A 16354-nucleotide genomic window follows, 5' to 3' on the forward strand; every position below is an offset into this window, starting at 1 on the left:
ATTTAGTGCATTAGTTGGGGTTGGAATTTGATTTGGAAAGCCTGCAATGACGTTATTCCTAAAGCTGAAGCTTTTATGAAGTGCCCACCAAACATTAATTGAATGTAAACACCCACAAATCATATGCAAAAGACTTCCAACTTCCACATCACATAAAGGATTAATATTAACATACATCTTAGTGTCAAGTTTGTTGGTCGTTATGGGAATGGTGTGGCTCACGAAGTAGTTAGAGTTAGGGGTTAGAGTTAGGGGTGAGTACGGTTCTATACTATTCGGAGATTTGAAAATCTCCATAATTGTATCTAACAAAGTCAATGATAAAATTCGGCTCGATCCTAAAAAAAGTCAATGGTTCAATTGGGTTCTAAATTTTTTTCTTTTCGAATATTCAGTCTAGTTCTAGAATCTCTAACATATTTACCAAGTAATGTTAGAAATTTAAAAATCTCCAGAATTGTATCAGATTAAGTTACCTGTACAATTGGGATCGATTTAAAAAAAAGAGTCAACAGTTCAATTTAATTCTGAGTCTTTTTATTTACGTATTCGATTCGGTTCAAGAATCTCCAAAATACACATTCAACTTTAGTCAGAATTACTTATTCTATATGAGAACTTATGAAATGGCGGATAAACCATCATATTTTATTTGCCAAACTTAATATTTTGATTTGCATTAATGTATCCAAATTTTTCTTTTAAAAAGTCAATATGAAAAGAGAGAGTGGATGAAGTAATAAACAATGGATATATTTGGTAATTTCTCCGACAAATTATGTCCTAACAAACAATTGGCAAAGGCTGAGGCCGAGGCCGAGAGTTCAGAACTGTTTTCTTGGGCTAGTTTTTCACTTTTTAGTTAGCAAGCCCATATAAATACCCTATATAAAAAATTACATGGAAATTCAACTTTTAAAATTATTTATAACTTTGTCAATTAAAATTATCAATTAAGTCAAGTGGGCAGTTAGACGAATTCCCACTATAACTTCATCCACTAAAGCAGTTACACGGTTTGATATTTATTAAATAAAAACTTATACTTTTAATATTATATTAATTAAATTATCAATATTGGCTAAATAATAAATATTATTATATATATGAATTTCATGTGAAAGACCCCATATATAATGGCCCATTCACTTACCTTCAAACAAAAAAAAAAAAAAACGGGGGAAAATTACCTACATCCATGTCAATTAAGTCATATATTTTGTAAAAAGGGAAAATTACACAGAAATTCATCTTTCAAAAACTATTTACAACTATATCAAATTATAATTTTTGATTGTATCAAACTAATAAAATCAGTACTTTTAATATAATTTAAGGGTTGAAATTTATAAATTAAAAGTCTAGAATATATTTTCTAGGGTTTATAATTTATGAATTGGAGTCTAAAGTTTTTAAATTATAGTATAAAATCATAATATATAGAGAATAATGACATATTAAGAATTAAGTTTGCTGATATGATTTACTTGTAATTTTGTACTTAATTATGATATTCATGTATTTCACCCTTGTAAAAAGCCCATATATAAAGGCCTCAGTTTGATATTAGGGTCAAATACATAAATATCATAAGTATAAAATTATAACTAAATCATATCACCAAACTTAATTCTTAATATGTCATTATTTTCTATATATTATAATTTTACATTATAATTTAAGAAATCTAGACACCAATTCATAAATCATAAACCCTAAAAAATATATTATAGATTTCTAATTTATAAATTCTAATTCTTAAAATATATTAAAAGTACTGATTTTATTAGTTTGACATAATAAAAAATTATGACTTGACATAGTTGTAAATAGTTTTTAAAAGATGAATTTCTATGTAATTTTCCCTTGATATTACTTGGATAAATAAACTTGAAACATTTACACAGAAATTCAAGTTTTTGAAATAATCTACACTTAAGTCAAACTTTTATTTTAATTATGTCAATGAAAGGATAATGCCTTTTCAATTTGGCAGTTACTTATAGCAACTGCTTTTGCGTTTTCTAAAATCAGTTATGACTTGACATTTTACATTAATAAATTCATCATATTTAATAGATAATAGATAAAAAATTTAAATTTGATTTATTTGTATTTATTTTCCCATTTGTGAATTTCATGTAAATTTCTCCAGGGAAATTTAGATTTGAAAAATTATTTACAACTATGTCAAGTAGTGATTTTGAATTATGTCAAAGTAGTAAAATCAGCATTTTTAATATATTTTAAGGATTGGAATTTATAAATTAGGTGTCTAGGATATATTTTCTAGGGTTTAGAATTTATAAATTGGGATTAGAATTTTTAAATTAGGGTGTAAAATCATACTTTATTTGTAATATATAGAAAAAAATGACATATTAAGAATTAAGTTTGATGATATGATTTAGTTGTAATTTTATGGTTATTTATGATATTCATGTATTTGACCCTATATCACAAATAACTTTAAAATTACAACTAAATCATATTATCAAACTTAATTTTTAATATCACTATTTTCTTTATATAACAAAAAAAAAAATACTTTTATACTCTAATTTAAAAATTCTAAACATCAATTCATAAATTCTAAACTTTTGGAAATATATATTATATTTCTATTTTAAAACTCTAATTTTTAAAATATATTTAAAAATAATGATTTTATTAGTTTGATATAATTCCAAATTATGACTTGACATGGTTTTTTAAAATGAACTTGTATATAAATTTCCTGGATAAATTGGGAAAATAAGTATTGATATTGTGAGTTCCAAATTTAAGAACTTCTAACACAAATATGGTTTAATATACCACTTGGCTCAAGCTAACTAGTTCACCTCTTAAACTAAATATAGTTTTAATATGTTTGTTATTTGTTGTTATGGTTCGCTGTTTGCTATTTGAAAAAAAAAACTGCTTTTCAAAAAATATGGATTCTTACTTTTGTAAAAAGCTATTTTTTGGACATGAAAGACAAACAAAATGTGTTTAACTAAACATTTAAATCTCTTCATTTTAAAATGAAAATGCAAACATGAGGAGGAAAATGAGCAACCAAACACCCCTTATACAATGTTTCATTAGCTTTCTGAACTTGCATAAATTAATATAATTAACTCTTAAATCCACGTGGTAGAGTAAGAAATGATTTAGACAAAGTGAAATTCAATACCTCTAATATATATATATATATAGATAGCAAGCTTAGCTTGAAATACAATTACTAATGAATTATGAAATAGTGTTAGATATTCTTCAAATTGGTAAATATAGAGCTAAATGAGAAATTAAAATTCCAGAAAATAAACATGAAGGTGTCATTGTTGAAACGATTGAAGAAGCAACAATTAATACCTAAGCTATGATCAGAATTCCTTGCAAAAATTAATTTCCTTATAATTAATATAGTAGAATTATTATATGATGGAACACCTTCACAATATATAATTAGCAAGACATGTCAAAAATATAAAAATTGAAGTTTATTTGTGTTGACTAAGTTAATAATAGTGTGAAGTTGCAATCATTTGTGTTCTTTTCCTTTACTCCATTTTAATTTGTTGCCATTCAACTCTTCCTTCATAAATAAATACACAATTGTAGTAAAATAAATAAAAATTATAGAGGAAAGTAATAAATAAATGTCTTGTTTTAATGTTTCTTTTTTTTTTAAAGTAAATCTATGTCCTCATTATTCATTTTTATTAGTATATATATACCCTTTTTTAAATTGAATATCATGCATGCATCAGATTAAATAATTACTTGAATTGAGTTAACCCCTTTTTTTTTCAACTCAAACACACCTAATCAAATGGGGGATTTACAAGGAAATTCAAATTTTAAAATTTATTTATAATTTTGTCAAACATTAATTTCAATTATATTATACAAAGAATGTTGACAGTTAAAGGAAATATAACTTTGGCTTCCCATTCTATCGACTAACCTTTTTAAAAAATTAAACTGACATTTACAAAATAAAATCTAACATTTTTGATATATTAAAAATTAAACTATTTAAATTGATAAAATAATAATATTATTATTATTTATGATTTTCATGTAAATGACCCTAATCAAATTACGTCATAATTTGACCGAATGGAGATATAACGGTTGTAGAATGGTGGTAATGATGGAATGAAGTGAAATGAAGTTAAATTGACTGAAATCAATGCATCAAAATTAAAAGCAGTTAACTGACACTGTAAGAAAGATAAAATAGGCGGAAAGGATGTTAGTTAGGGTACAATGCTACATCGGCTAGGGGTGTTTAAAAACCGAACCGAACTAAAATAATTGATCGAACCGATAAATTTTGGTTTTTTCGGTTCAATTTTCGGTCTATTAGGTTTGGTTTCGATTTTAAATATTAAAAATATCGATAATATCGGTCGGTTCGGTTTTTATGACAAATAACCGAATTAACCGAACCGATCGAAGTAGAGATTAATTAGATTTTGGCCTAATGCTCATCCAGCCCCCTTAACTTGTTCAAATTGATCATTTTACCCCTCCAACTTATCGAATGTCCTATTTACCCCATTAACTCTATAGAAATGGTATTTTCCACCCCCTTAACTTGTCCAAATTAGTCATTTTGCCCCTTCTCAACTCATCGAATGTCCTATTTACCCCATTTAACTCCATAAAAGTGGCATTTCTCATCCCTTATGATCATATTTACCCCTTAACTCCATAAAAGTGGTATTTCTTACCCCTTTATAGTGCAAAATTAATAGCACTTATTCAAATGAGTTTAAAAATATATAGTTTTAATATCAACTTTTTATTTTGTTTTAATTTGATAATTATATTAATCATTCATGTGTTTATTATAATAATATTGTATTACAATAATTAGATAATCAAAACTTAACTAGGAAAAAAAGTTGAAAAGAGAAAGAATAAATAAAACATACAAATAACAAGAACATTTTTTTTTTATAAAAAAACAAGAACATTAATATAAACAAGTTAAAGACATTATATCTAGGGAAAAGGTACCAAAATAGGTCTATGATTTTGAGTAAGTATCAATTTAGGTTCCACGTACAAAATAACACAAATATAGGTTTAACGTTTAAAAAATGTATCAATTTAGGCCTCGATGACGGATTGTAATGGGTGAAAAATACCACTTTTATGGAGTTAAGGGGGTAAATAGGACATTCTATGAGTTGGGGAGGGGGTAAATGGACAAGTTGAGTGGGTGAAAAATACCACTTTTATGGAGTTAAGGGGGTAAATAGGATATTCTATGAGTTGGGGGGATAAATGGACAAGTTGAGTGGGTGAGAAATACCACTTTTATAGAGTTAAAGGAGTAAATAGGACATTCAATAAGTTGAGGGGGTAAAATGACCAATTTAGATAAGTTAAGGGGACTGGAGGAGTATTAGGCCTTAGATTTATAATGTAGGTAGAGACTTTATATGACTTAGACTTTGCATTTTCCTCCGACCATCCAAAGAACGTAACTATTTATAAATTTTTTTTTATCAATATTAAGTCTAATACATTAATATTGTTCTACTAAGATACATTAATACTATTCAAACCTTGTATTAATACTGATCAAATCAATAACATTAGTGTAAATTATGGTTGTAATGCGAATTGTGGTCGTTTTATATTTTTAAAATTTGAATCACTTTGATTTGACATTTTTTTTATAATTACATGTTAATAAAGTTTAATTTTTAATTTTCAAACTTTACATAAATTTTATGTTGTATGCTACTCAACTTGCGTAACTATTTTTAAAATTTTACATTAAACTAAATTAATTAAAATAAAAGTTATAAAATTATAAATATTAATTTATTTTTTATGTTAACTAGTTAATATGTGTTAAAACCGAAAACCGAACCGACCGAAATAATCGGTTCAGTTCGGTTTACTAATATTATTCGGTTAGGTTCAGTTCTCATTTTAGGTGTTATTCGATTTTCGGTTATTTCGGTTCAGTTCGGTTTTCAGATCAAACCGACCGATGAACACCACTAACATCGACTTGTATGCAATCTATGTATATATAGCTAATAATATCAAACGAATACAATAAGAAAAAGGTCTAATACATCACCAGTTCTCTGAACTTATCCATAGTAGTAGATTGACTCTCTAAACTTTGCAAGTGTCTCACCATCTCCTTGAACTTGATTATTTCGTATCACCAACTCTCTAAACATACTATATAAGTAGATTAGTTACTTAAACTTTATAAATGCCTCATCAACTCCCTAAACTTGTTTATTCTGTAACAACTAAATACAAAAACCTATTAAACCTAAATTCTAAAAATGCATCTTCATCTATTCGAGAGGTAATTTTTTCTTTTCTCATACCTTTCAACCTATTATAAGAGTTAGTGTTGCAGGTTTGAGAGATCGAAGGATTGAGAGTTAGTATTATGTTTTTGTATTTAGTTGTTACCGAATAAGTAAGTTTAGGGAGTTGATGAGATACTTATAAAGTTCAGAGAGTTAATATACTTTTATGGACAAGTTCAGGGAGTTGGTGATACGAAATAATCAAGTTCAATGAGCTGGTGAGACACTTGCAAGGTTCATGGAGCCAATCTACTATTATGGACAAGTTTAGGGAGTTGACGATGTATTAGGCCTTGTTCTTCCATTTTCATAATATTAAACTTCAACATCTTTTATTATGGTATCAGAGCGTATGGATTGATCTGTTAATGCACAATTAAGAATTCTTCGTGAAAAATCTCAGTTAAATTACATATGTGGTGTATAGTCTTTACCTCATATCATACTTTTGTGTATAATGTTCAATTTTGTACACTAATATACACCACTTTACAGGTGGTCTCCCATTAAAGTGTACAACCGAAAAAAAGACCGGTATACGCAAGTCAAACTACAACGTCCCTCATTTCAACCCATCTATTAAGAAAAATAGGACCCACTACTGTGTAATTACTTTCTTACCCCTAAATGATTTCCCTCCAAAACCAACATCCCCATATACTATTCTTCCCATAAAATGAGAACAGTTTTCCCTAGTCTATCTATTCAACCTTCTCTCACTTTTCTCTCTCTTGCTTACTATTTCTTCTTCTTCTTCTTCTTCTTGATGTTCTTAAAAAAGGCGACCCTCCGTTGGATGAATAGAGAAAGCAAGGATAGATCATATGTTGATTCGTTAATAGATCTTAAACTTTCTGAGGGGAAAATGAAACTAACAGAAGAGGAAATTGTTAGTTTATGCTCTAAATATGGATTATGTAATTGTATAATGGATTTTTTTAATAATAAAAATAAAGAACTACTTCTAATACTAAACAAGAGAAACATCTTGGGCTCTTCAGACTATTTAATTAAATTGAAGAAGATCGTCCAAAATTTTCGATTCCATTTCCTTCCCTAGTTCATCACACATTTCCTTTAAAGATTTTCCTTTTGACTCGGGTACTAAGAATGATATAAACGAAGGAGAGAGAAAGATATGGTCAATGAGAGACAAAGGAAAGGAAGAAAAAAGAAGTAGGAGAGATAGTTAAGTAATGGATATTAAAAATTTTGAAGGTAAAAAAGTAATTTCATATAAGAGGAGGTCAAATTTGAATTTTATAGAGATCAAATTGATGATGAAGCGTGTTGACTTGCATTGACCGGTCATTTTCCCGGTTGTACACTCTAGTGGAAGATCATCCATAAAATGGTGTATATTAATGTGCAAAATTGAAGGTTGTACACCAAAATATGATATGAGGTAAGATTGTACACTACGTATCTAATTTACCCAAAAAATCTCTAAAAAGATAATAAAAGAAAGAAATAGAAATTTTATGTCCAAGCTTTACAAGCTGAGAAAGGTGAAGAAATGATAGTTCAAATGAATGGGAAGAGCAAGATTAAAGATCAAATCACGATTTTAATCACAATCGCAATCGTATGATCAATGATCAAATCCCAATGCGGTCTTGGTTACGGATGAAGTCTATGTTGAGGGAACGGTTCTTGCCACCCGACTACGAACAATACATCTACAATTCATACCAGAGTTGTTCACAAGGGGCAAAAAGTGTGCATGAGTATACTTCGGAGTTCTTGACGATTTTGACAAGGGCTAACTTGTTGGAAACCAAAAGCCAAAAAGACTTTAAGGTATCTTGAGGGGCTGAGGTATAACATTCAAGACAGAATTGGGATGCAAATGGTAATCTAGGTGCAAGACGTTCGAAATCTTACTTTAAAGGCTAAATCCCACTTAAGTGTAAGGGCACGAGATGGCTATAGAAGATTCAGAAGTGACAGGTCATATGTCGGAAGGAAGGTTTCCAAGGGCAATGATAAAGGTAAGAGTGTAGCTAGCACAAACCGAACCAAGGATCCTATAGCAAGGAGGGCACCTAACGGGGATACAAGGCCCTATAGGGGGCACCATCATCTTCTAGGGGTAACAATAAATGGCTCCATTTAAGTGTTTCCGATGCAATGAGCCGAGGCACCGCTCAATGAATGTCTTAAGAGATAAAGTGCGAATGTGGTGGAAAGGTATAAGGATGATTATGAGGAAGAAGAGGATGTATTGGTGAGCCTATTGAAGATGAGAATGATGGGGGTTATGAAGATGACCATGTTGTCTATGTTGTGAGGAAATTGTTGGTCTCCAACCGAATTAAGGAGGACCAACAGCACCAACTCTTCTGCACTCGTTGTCTTGTGAAAGGAGTGAAGTGCAATGTGATCATTGATAGTGGAAGTCAAGCGAACATCATTCGTGTTGTTGAGGCTTGGAAGTTTGGCTTGGTTATGGAAGTGCATCTGAACCCCTATAGTGTGGGATGGATTAAAAGTGTGGGAGAGCTGAAAGTGACTCAACGATGCAAAATTCCTCTTGTCATAGGGGAATATTGTGATGAGGTGTATTGTGACGTAGTGGATATAGATGCATGCCACTTGATTTTCGGTCGGCCATGGCAATTTGACCGAGATGCTAGACATACCAAGAGGAGGAACACGGATAGATTTGTGAAGGATGGTGTCCGGTATGTGCTCACAGTTATGATTGGGGAGCCAAAAGCTAAGAAGTAGGCTATTTTAATTGTTTGTCCAACTCATAAGGCATTTATCAACGAGTGTGAGGAAAGCCAAACAGTTTATGCAGTAATGGTCAAGGTAAATGGGAAGTCACATGGTGAAGAATAAGATAGAGAGTTGCTGGAAGAAGTGGGTCGAATGCTAGAAGAGTATGATGATCTCTTTTCCGAAGAACTACCTCATAGGCTACCACCTCTACCTCTACGGGATATTTAACACCATATTGATCTAGTGCCAAGGGCTAGTCTACCTAGTCTCCCTCATCATCGGATGAGTCCCAAAGAGAGTGAGATCATAAAAGAGAAAGGTTGAGGTGTTGGTGAAGATGGGGTACATGAGAGAGAGTATGAGCCCATATGCGGTTCTAGCTTTGCTAACGCCAAAGAAGGACGAATCATGGAAAATGTGTGTGAATAGTAGGGCTATTAACAAGATCATTATCCATTACAAGTTTCCAATCCCAAGACTTCATGACATGTTAGACCAACTTAGCAGTTCGAATGTCTTTTCCAAGATTGACTTGAGGAGTGTATATCACCAAATTCACATTAGAGTCGAGGATGAGTGGGGAAGATGGTGCTTAAGATGCGAGATGGGTTGTATGAGTGGTTGGTGATGCCATTCGGAATGAAAAATGCACCTAGCACCTTTATGTGGATTATGAACCAAGTACTTTGCCTCATGATCGGGAAGTTTATTGCGGGCTACTTTGATGATATACTCATCCATAGCAATATTTTGGAAGACTATATGGAGCACTTAAAAGTAGTGTTGAATGTGTTGAGAGAAAATCAGTTGTATGCCAATGCAGAAAAAAGTGATTTCTTCATGGAAAGCTTGGTATTTCTTGGATATATAATGAGAGGAGATGATATCCGAGTTGATGAAGAGAAAGTGAGAGCTATTCGGAAGTGCCCGACTCCGAGGAATGTGGGTGATATTAGGAGCTTTCATAGATTAGCTACCTTCTATAGACAGATTATGCGAAACTTTAGTGCAATTGTGGCACCTCTAACCAAATGTCTGCAGAAGGGGAAAGGCTTCAAATGAGGAGATGAACAAGAGGGTGGTTTTGCATTGATAAAAGAAAAGCTAAACACGGCTCTAGTGTTAGCTTTTCTGAACTTTAATAAGTTGTTTGAAGTGGAGTGTGATGCAAGTGGAGTAGGAGTTGGAGGTGTGTTGATGCAAGAAAAGGGGCTTATTGCATATTTCAGCAATAAATTATGTGCATCATCTACGATAAAGAGTTCTATATGGTGGTCTGAGCTTTAAAGAGGTGGGACACTACTTCATGGGCATGTAGTTCATTCTCTATACCGACCATCAAGCTCTCAAGTATTTGGGAAGCCAAAAACAACTCAGAAGTTCGATGCAAGCAAGGTGGTCCGCTTTTATGGACAAGTTTCCTTATAAGTTTCTCCACAAGGCGGGACAACAAAATAAAGTGGCGGCGCTCTAAGTCGAAGAGTAACGCGCCTTAAAATAGTGATCATTGAGCTAGATTGCTTTGAGCACATCAAAGAGGATTATCGGGAGGATCCGAATTTTGGAGTTATTTGGGAGAAGTGCAAAGATCATTCTGAGGAAGGCAAGTATCAGTTATATGATGGATATCTCGTGAAGGGAAACCAGTTGTGTCTACCTTGCACGTCTATCCAAGAGTGAGTGTTTTGGAATCTTCATGGAGGAACCTTGGAGGGACAATTTGGGAGAGACAAGACGTTCGAAGCTGTGAGTTCCCGTTACTATTGGCCAAGGCTAAGAAGAGATGTAGCTTACATTGTGGAGCGATGTGGGGATTGCCAAATGTCTAAAGGACATGCCACCAATCCGGGTTAGCTTATGCCATTACCAGTTCCAGAATCAATATAGGAAGACCTATCCATGGATTTTGTGTTGGGGCTGCCTAGAACTCAGCAAGGTATGGATTCTATCTTTGTGGTGGTGGATCGATTTTCCAAGATGGAACACTTCATCCCATGCTGTAAGACAAATGATGCCACATGATTGCCAAGTTGTTCTTTCGGGGGGTAGTAAGGTTGAATGATGTTCCTAAAAGCATAGTATCGGATAGAGATACAGAGTTTACTAGCCATTTTTGGCGTACTCTATAGGCTCTTCTCGGTACTACTTTGAAGTTTAGCACTACCGCACATTCGTAATCCGATGGGCAAACAGAATTGGTCAATTGGACCTTGGGTAATCTCTTGAGAATTAAGTGTCAGGACAAGCCGAAGATCTGGGATTATGTGTTGGCAGAAGCTGAGTTTGCATACAACGCCACCGTAAGTTCAACCACGGGGAAAACCTTTCAAAGTTGTGTACACTAAGACCCCGAATCACATGCTTGACATTAAGGACACCCCGGAAGTAGACCTCGGCATGGGTCGGGCTCGGGTTGGGCCTGTCGGGCTTGTGATCAAATCTAATAAGCCCAAGCCCACACTAATATAGTCGGGCTCGGGCTCGGACCTAAAAAATGAATCCCAAGCCCGCCCGCCCAAGCCCATATCTATATTAAAAAAATCAATTAAAATAAAATACTAACTTTTTTTAATAAAAAATAATAAACATAATAGTTAATAAGTCTTAAAAAATTGTAAATACTGATTACTTATTTAATTATATATAAATTTATATATGTAGGGTTTTTATGGACTCATTTAATTTATATAATTAAATTTATAAATACATATATATATAACGGGCCGGGCCGGGCCCGCTGGGTATTTACATAGCCCAGGCCCGCCCATTTACTAGGCGGGCTTAATCGGGCTTGGGCCAGGCCGGGCCTGACACTAATTTTATGTGTCCAGGCCCGGGTAAATGGGCCTGGGCTCGGACCGGGCGGGTGGGCTCATCGGCCCATGGTGAGGTCTACCCAGAAGGAGAGAAGAAGAAGAGCATATTGGCCCAAAACATTGTCCATGGCTATCACCAAATGCACTAAGAGGTGAAGCAAAGCATCGAGGAACGGAATATCAAGCTAAATGCTAAGGTGGATGAACACAGAGAGATCTCCAATTTGAAGTTGGGGATAAAGTAGTGGTACACCTAAGCAAGGAGAGGCTTGCTAGTGCTCCGAGTAGTAAGCTCATAGTGAGGAAGTACGACCCATATAAGGTGACTAAGAAAGTGAGTGTCAACGCCTATCATATAGCCCTTCCAAATTAGCTCGGGAAAATGTCAACTTCTTTCAATGTGCGGGATTTAAGTCCATGGAAACCTGATGGACCTCTTGCAACTACCAAGGATGAGTCAGAGTCCAACTCTTTTAAAGAAGGAGAGAATGATACAGACATCTCCAACATAAGGCTCGGAATGGGAGCGAAAAAGAGAATTGAGTGAAAAACCCTCACTTGGCGTGTGCTACTGCCCACACACTGTATCGGGTTGGAGATATAGGGAGGACAAAGGAAATTAATTCCCACACGGTGTGTCAAGGAGGACACACGACGTATGGAGCTCAGATGAAAAGTAGTGGAGCTCCTAGAACTAGCCACTCCTATTTACAAACTTTTAAACCACGGACCTCTATTTGCAAATAAGGTAAACCACGAGCACTTTTTTCGTATTTTGCCCTAAATTAATCATAATCAATCTCAATTGGAGTTTGTTCATCTTTTCTCTTGGGATTAACTCTTTATTGGTTTAAAATCAAAATCATTGTATACTATCTGTATCACCTTTGATTACTCTGCAATAAATCAGGTTACCTTTGATTAGTCTACAATAAATAAGGTTGGTATCTTAAAAAAAATGTTAGTAAAAGAATATAATGTTTTAATATTTTAAACATACCAATATATATATATATATTAAATGTATTTTTTTTTATGGCATTAGTGCGATGTAAAATCTGAAGTTAGAATAAATGTTTAATCCATCTCTAAGAAAACCCCAAGACTCATTCTACAAACAAGACAACAAATGCTTTGATAACTTGCCGGATCCGATTTGATATTCCCTGCCGAATCCGATTTGATATTCCCTGCCGGAGTTACCTGCAACACAGAACCGGAGACAGGATCTCCGGGAAAACTCTCCAACGATCAAGTCAGTTTTTGTAAGAGGGTTGGTAATTTGACAATAATATTGTAGGGCAAAAAATGTGAACGTACCTTTTTCCCTTGTTCTTAAGGCCTTTTATAGGTGTTTTTTAGGTAACCGCCGAGGGCGGTTACTCCTTAGTGGGCCACGTTCTGAGGGCGGTTCCCCCTTTTTAGGCCATGTCCCTTTCGTGGCTTTCATGGCAACGAACGTGGTTCTGAGTGGGAGTCTTGATGCTCCGTTTAGGAATTCGGGGCGGTTACTCGCTTCACCCGTTTCCGCTTATTCGGGTCCCATTCGGGGCGGTTACTCGCTGCGCCCGCTTCCTTTATTCGGGTCCCATCCGATCTTAGACCATGGGTCTAAGTATGGGCTGGGCCTGCGAAATGAATATGACCCGGTTTAGCCTCGCGGGTCATCACATGCCTCCCCTTTAGTTTGATACAAGAGCCCTTTAGGGTCTGTTCATAGGGGACGCTTCGTTTTTGCTTGTCTATTCAAAATTCAAAAACTTGTGAATTTTTCCTCTTTCGTTATTTCTTTTCCGGCGTCATCTTTTCCGGCGTTGACCTCTTATTTCCGTCACTTCTCTGTGTTGTCTTTCCCATGTAAGTTTTCCTCTTCATAACTTGTACCTTGTTCGGCTTTTTACTTCTGTTTATTTCTTTTCCTCAACATGTCGAACCCCGACCTCGACTTCGCACCGTTCGATGAGAACTACGTCCGCGAGGTTTCTCATGAAGTTGATGAGATGGTTGATGAAGTTTCAACCAGTTCTCATGGGTCTGATTCCCACCCCGCTGACTTCCTCCATCTGGCGAATACAACCGACGAGGGTCTAGATTTTGACCCTAAGAAGTTGATTCCGCCACCTGTCCCAACCCCCCGTTTGTTACCAAAGAGGGACAGGTCGGGAAGCCTAGTTTGTCGTGAGACCATTGAGGATTTGCGGGTGCAATATCCTTGGCTCCAAGGTCTCGAGACCATCATTCCCGGGGAGGATAGAGGACCGGGCGATTACCCAAAGGGGTATTTCACCATTTTCGTCGCCCAAATTATCTGCGGCTTCACTTATCCGCTGGCGGATGAGATTGCTTCCGTCCTCGGTGGTTACGGAATCGCACCCGGGCAGTTACATCCAAATGGATGGGCCGACTTGACCCTGGATAAATTTCTGGCGGATTGTTTGGAGGTTCCTTTCTCGCTCAAAATTTTCTCCAAGCTTCATCATTTCAAGAGTTCGGCGGGATATTTCACTTTCATCCGCCAGAGCGGATACTATGGTTTTGACGAGAAGCTGAACAAGATCCGCGAGTGGGATCACTCTTACTTTTTTATCAAGTTTAATGAGGGAAATCTGAACTTCCTTCGCCGTTGGGGCCGGCCCAATGTGAAGAGTTTGAACTTCGGTTACCCCAGTAAGGAAGAATCCGCTGTCATCGAGTTCCTGAAGAGTACCCCTCCTTTTGTATGGACATATGATCAGGCCTTCCATATGCTAAGGAGCCGAGTAGCGATTGCCTACCGCGAGGGGGATCGCGTGGTCTATATCCCTTATCGCGTTTTTGTACAAGGTACTTTTTATTTCCAAGTTGATGATTTCTTTTAACCCTTTGCAGGGGTGATCCTTTATCTCAAATCGCTGCAGATCGGGAGGCTAAAGCCCTAGCGAGAAGGAAGAAGCGGATGGCGGGAACCGCTTCCGTTGTAGGGGCGGATTCTTCTGGAGGAACGATTCCTTCCATTGAGGCGGCTTCTCCTGTAAGGGCCTCCGTTTCACAAGGTCCCGCTTCTGCCTCCGAGGATCTTCCTTTGACGAGGAAGCGGAAGATAAGTGCGGATACAGAGTCTTCTCGTCCCAAGAAGAAGAACACCTCCGTGTCCCTTACTGTTGGCGGTACACCCGTATCCGCCTCATCCAAAGGAAAGAGCAGTACCCCAATTCACGAGGTATCTTGATCTATTCCCTCTTTCTATATTGCTAGTTTTTTCCTCATGAGCTATCTGCTGTTCTCTTGATATTTTTCTTTACGCCTTTGCAACCAATTCCTGACATCAGCGGATGGTGGACTAGGACCTTTGGCATGGCCGTGAGTTTTTCTTGCAAGGACATTGTCTCTTCCATATGCAATGTCCTCGGGCGGCTTCCCTCTGCTTCCCGTGTGCGCGAACAAGTACCGTTCCCTACCGCTGTGGAGGGGATCGAGAAGCGTTCTGTAGAGGTATATTGTTGCTTGTCATTCTCTTTCAAGGATCTTGCGTAAATTGTAACCGCCTATTTCTATTCGCCCTTTTTTATTCGTGAGCCGTCTTATATGTAGATTATCAATTTCGCTGAGGGCATTCTCCGAAGGGATGCCGAGCGAGCCAAGGAGTTGGAAGGTCTTGGTACTGAATTGGCGACTCAGAAGTCGCTTTATGATGATGTCCAAGGGAAGGTGAAGGTCCTAGAAGGCGCCCTTCAGAAGGCTGTGAGCGAGAAGGAGGAGGCTCTTAAATCTCTTCAGGCTAAGTCCGATGAGCTGCGAAAGGCCCTCGATGATCTAGCTGATTCCAAGGAGACACAAAAGAAGAGGACTGAGGAAATTCTGGCTGAAGACGGTGCCCGCATCTACTGGTATGGGGAGCGGATTCATGCCGCTTATGAGCATGGACATCAGGGTCTCGTACTTAACCGCCCCAAGGTTCCCATCCCTGAAAAGGATTTAACTAAGAAGTGGGACAAGCTGGAAGCCGAGGATGCTGATATGGATGAGGTGCTCCTCTTAGATTGGAAGAGTTTTCAGGAATCTCCAATTATCGGCGAGATCCCTACCCGGAATGCGGAAGAAGGGGCACCGCAGGACATCTCTCAGCCTGAGCAAGAGGTACCGCCCTCTGAAGCAGTTATTGATTCGAGGGTTGAGGATTAGCTTGAAGTAGATCCGCCCACTGGAGGAGATTAGGGAGTCGCTGGAGGCGAGGAAAGCAATAGGGGTGAAGGAGAGGAAGCTGTAGTATAGTTTAATTTATATTTGGACTTTTTGTATGTAACAAACTGCCCGTATATATTAATTTTCTTTCACTTGCCGCTTTGCCTATACGTGCGATTATTGTCACTTTATTTTCATGTATGATCCTTGCCTTTTGCCGACTTCATACTTGTAATTCTTCATAGTAATTTTTGCTTTCGCTAGGGTGGCCAAACCCTTTTTGCAATTTTTGAGTACTCGTTTATTCGC

Source organism: Euphorbia lathyris, chromosome 10, assembly GCF_963576675.1.
Source record: "Euphorbia lathyris chromosome 10, ddEupLath1.1, whole genome shotgun sequence".
Lineage (NCBI taxonomy): Eukaryota > Viridiplantae > Streptophyta > Magnoliopsida > Malpighiales > Euphorbiaceae > Euphorbia > Euphorbia lathyris.